Source organism: Lathyrus oleraceus, chromosome 1 (assembly GCF_024323335.1).
Source record: "Lathyrus oleraceus cultivar Zhongwan6 chromosome 1, CAAS_Psat_ZW6_1.0, whole genome shotgun sequence".
Classification (NCBI taxonomy): domain Eukaryota; kingdom Viridiplantae; phylum Streptophyta; class Magnoliopsida; order Fabales; family Fabaceae; genus Lathyrus; species Lathyrus oleraceus.
The window spans coordinates 307369405-307373750 of NC_066579.1; the positions used below are offsets into that span (position 1 = coordinate 307369405).

At 30.3% G+C, this 4346-nt stretch overlaps 1 long non-coding RNA gene across 1 annotated transcript; it reads right to left on the bottom strand.

The window, feature by feature from the left end:
* Positions 1 to 2399: 2399 nt before the first annotated feature.
* On the bottom strand, positions 2400 to 3838 carry LOC127132193 (uncharacterized). Its single transcript, XR_007806633.1, has 2 exons — positions 3556 to 3838; positions 2400 to 3449 (listed from the first exon to the last, which is right to left on the bottom strand). It is a non-coding gene; the product is annotated as an uncharacterized LOC127132193 (long non-coding RNA).
* Between the last annotated feature and the right edge of the window lie 508 nt (positions 3839 to 4346).

Here is a 4346-nt window from a genome sequence, read left to right on the forward strand (position 1 = left end):
CAAGGAAATTAAAAAAAAAAACAGTCATATCAATCGTCAACATACTCATTCATAACACTCCCACAAAATGGGAATTTCAGCAAAATAAAAATCATTCGCATTCCCACAGCCAAATATCCCCAGCAATTGCATACTTACATGCATCCCATTATATCATCCCATGCATGGTATTCCCACCTAAAGTGGAACATCATACCAAAATCAAATATAAAATAACAGGATCCAAGGTCATTCATGTATATCTTGAACATTCCTCATTCCAAATGAAGTTATTACCCTACATATGCTCGTGGGATTATATCTCAGTAAATCACTTTTTCGACTTTACAAGTAATAATGATATTCCCAGCATTTTCCTTTACAGCCATCGCTCCCCAAGCAGAGGTTACCCTAAAAAGTCTCTTATGAGCTTTTCCCCTGCAGAGCATTTCCAGTAAATCTCCCTCAAAAGGAGTCTTTTCTTAAAAGTTCCCCCAACAGACGAATATTCGAGATACTGCTTCATTTATCTGAAGAATCTCATTTCTCTGTTTGAGATACTGCTCTAAGTATCCTCGGAGAGTCTTAGATTCAATTAAGGTATAATTCCCTTGTTCGGAATATCTTAATTCTATCATATAAGATGCTGCTTCAACTTGATACAGAGAATCTCACTTTTTACTGTTTGAGATGCTGCTTCATCAATATGAAGAGTCTCATTTCAGATTTTTTAGAGATACTGCTCTAAGTATCCTCGGAGAGTCTTAGATTCAATTAAGGTATAATTCCCTTGTTCGGAATATCTTAATTCTATCATATAAGATGCTGCTTCAACTTGATACAGAGAATCTCACTTTTTACTGTTTGAGATGCTGCTTCATCAATATGAAGAGTCTCATTTCAGATTTTTTAGAGATACTGCTCTAAGTATCCTCGGAGAGTCTTAGATTCAATTAAAGTATTTTCCCTTGCTGGAATATTTTAATTCTATCATATAAGATACTGTTTCGACTCGATACAGAGAATCTCATTTTTACTATTTGAGATACTGCTTCATCAATATGAAGAGTCTCATTTCATATTTTTTTTTAGAGATACTGCTCTAATATCCTCGGAGAGTCTTAGATTCAATTAAGGTATCTTTCCCTTGCTGGAACATCTTAATTCTATCATATAAGATGCTGCTTCGGCTCGATACAGAGAATCTCACTTTTACTGTTGAGATGCTGCTTCATCAATATGAAGAGTCTCATGCCAGATTTTCTTTATACTGCTCTAGCATCCTGGAAAATTCTCGAGATTTAGCTAGGGATGTCACTCCATTGCTAACGTATCTCGACTGTGACGTCCAAGATACTGTTCTAACGACTCCTAAAAAAGTCTTGACTGTTCCATTTTACTGTGGGATGGTGTCTTTTGCCATTTCTCACCGCAATTTCTTCCTTTCATTGCCTGGGACAAAATTTGGGTCTTCTTGTATTTAATTATCTCCCACCGTGAATGCGTAAAGACTACTGTCATTATCACTTACCGGTTTGAGGTAATTAAATAGGGGCAGCTGTCATACCCCAATTTTGTCCGGCCATTTTGGTTTAATCCATGAGATTTCTTTGTTTCAAAAGTCCCATATTTAGATTTTTTTTATATTTAAAATAGAATTGTGTTTTTTTAATTAAAAGTCCCATGTTTAGATTTTTTGTATTTAAAATAGAAATTTGTTTTAAAATTAAGTCATTATACTTAAAATAGAAATTTGTTTTTAAAATTAAGTCATTATATACTTAAATTAGAAATTTGTTTTATTTTTTAAATTAAGTCATTCTACTTGAAATAGAAATTTGTTTTTAAAATTAAGTCATTATATTTAAAATAGAAATTTGTTTTTAAAATTAAGTCATTATACTTAAAATAGAAATTTGTTTTTAAAATTAAGTCATTATATACTTAAATTAGAAATTTGTTTTAAAATTAAGTCATTATACTTAAATTAGAAATTTGTTTTAAAATTAAGTCATTATACTTAAATTAGAAATTTGTTTTTTTTTAAATTAAGTCATTATACTTAAAATAGGAATATGTTGTTTTTAAAATTAAGTCATTATACTTAAGTTGGAAATTTGTTGTTTTTTTTTTAAATTGAAATTGATTAGCATAAATAAATATTGAGTTAAATTTTGAAAAGTTTAAAAAATAATCACATAATTAAAATTTAATCCAAATGTTACATAATAAAAGTATCCACATAAATAACAAAAAAAGCTTAAATTAAAATTATAAAAATATCTTGCTGATAATCCAAAAAAATAGTTACATAGTTCTCCAAAAAAAAAAAAAGGGAAGTTTCAAATTAAATTTGCATATTAAAAAAATAGACTAATTGCACAAATAATATTTCAAATAATATTCCAAATAATCCAAAGTTCCAATTAATTCCAAGTTTATATAATAATCCAAAGTATTTACATAATTATCACAATAATTTTTTTTTTTAAAAATTAAAATGTATAATATGCCCAAAAGTTCTGTTACAGCTAGGTTGAAAAGTTGGAGATAAGCTGTAAAATACAGCAGTTTGAAGCAACTCTTCAAAAGACTCTTCCAAAAGCTTCTTGAAATTCCCAAGCGCCCAATTTCAGTCCCTAATTACAGGGGCCCCAAATCCAAAAGCAAACCAATTTTCAATCAATGTCCATTCACTTTATGCAAACCTGCAAAACCAATTCATAATTTAAAAACAGCTTATCAAATAAGCACTTAAAAAACTGAAAAATAAATGATAAAGTAAGCAGATTAATTGGTTACACAGTGAATCAAAGGAAACACAAAAAAAATACTTTGCAATATCCACATCAACAACCTTAAGTCCATAAGGTAATTATCCCACAAAATCTGGAAAAAGGATAACTTAACAAGTTATCTCAGAACCACAACATTCATGTATATAAACCATAAAATTAATTAACAATGACACGGTTTTTGGATGAAATCAGAAGAAATTGTCAAAGTATTTTTTTTTCTGTTAACTCCAAAGTAACTCCAAAGAAACAGAAGAAACGTTTTGAAAAATCCAAGAGAAAATAATCAAATTATTTTTCTCTGTTAACCTCAAACCAAAACAAAGAACAGTCTGGAAAAATCCAAAACAACACAACACACGTTTTTTAGAATTAACCTCAAACCCTAAACAACAAAACAGAGATGTTTTCGAGAATCCAGGAAGAGATCAAAAAATAATTTTAAACATTTTAACTCATAATCATTCAAAGAGACCAAGACAGCCAGGCAACAACAACAGGATTCAAAACCCAAAAGAAGAAGGAAGAATAGAAGAAGGCGAAAAAGATTTAAAAAGAGGAGAAAAACTTATCTCTACAAGCGACGGAAAGCTCACGTCGCCGGACGCAACTCAGGGCAAGTAGTCATTCTTCTTTCCTTTCCTTGCTTTAAATCCATACGCTTCTTGTTCGTTACTGCAAAACAATTAAAACCCCTATATTAATTGCTTCAAACTGTGACTATTGAAGGTTGAATCACGAATTCAGATTTAAGTTTTGTTTTTTTCTCTTATTTTCTTACCGCCGATCCGGTTGATTGAAGCGGATTTTGAAAAAACTGAGGCCGGATTTGAAATCTCCGGCCAAAAACAAGTGGGATTCGTGTTTTAAAGTTTGGGTTTGGGGTGAAGAGTCGCCGGAGAAGAGGGCGGCGCCGCCGCGGTTGGCCGGCCGCCACCGTCTTCTCCGGCAGGTTTGGCCGTGAGGAGAGTAACGGAGAAGAAGAAGAAGTTGCAGAGCAACTTTATTTCAGAAGTGAAGAGAGAGAATGAGAGGAGCAAATGAGGCTCTCTCTCTCAATTTCTGTTTTTATATGGTGTTTGGAATTGCTGCATGGGCCCAAATACCATTTTGCTATTTAAACCCCCGTTTTGTTCAGTAACGCCCAGATTTAGGCCTCCCCTTGTTTAGCCCATTTTCTTTTATTTTTTATTTATTCACTAATTTTCTTTTATTTATATACATATAAAATATATACATTAGAATTTTATGGCTATCAAACAAAAAACAATATTTTATTTTATTTACTTTCTTTCAAAATTATATAATTATATATTGTAATTATTATTATTAATACTTAATGGTAAATATGCAATTACATTGTTATTATTATTATTATTAATACTTAATGGTAAATATGCGATTATTTGGTTATATCATCATTTTTCAATTACTTATTATTTAATCAAATAATCTACTAAATATTTAATTAATTAATTATATTATTATTAATATCACTTATAATTTAGATAATTGTTTATTTTTGTGGAGTGTATGTGCATGATTATTTTGTATTTATCTATTTATACCGAG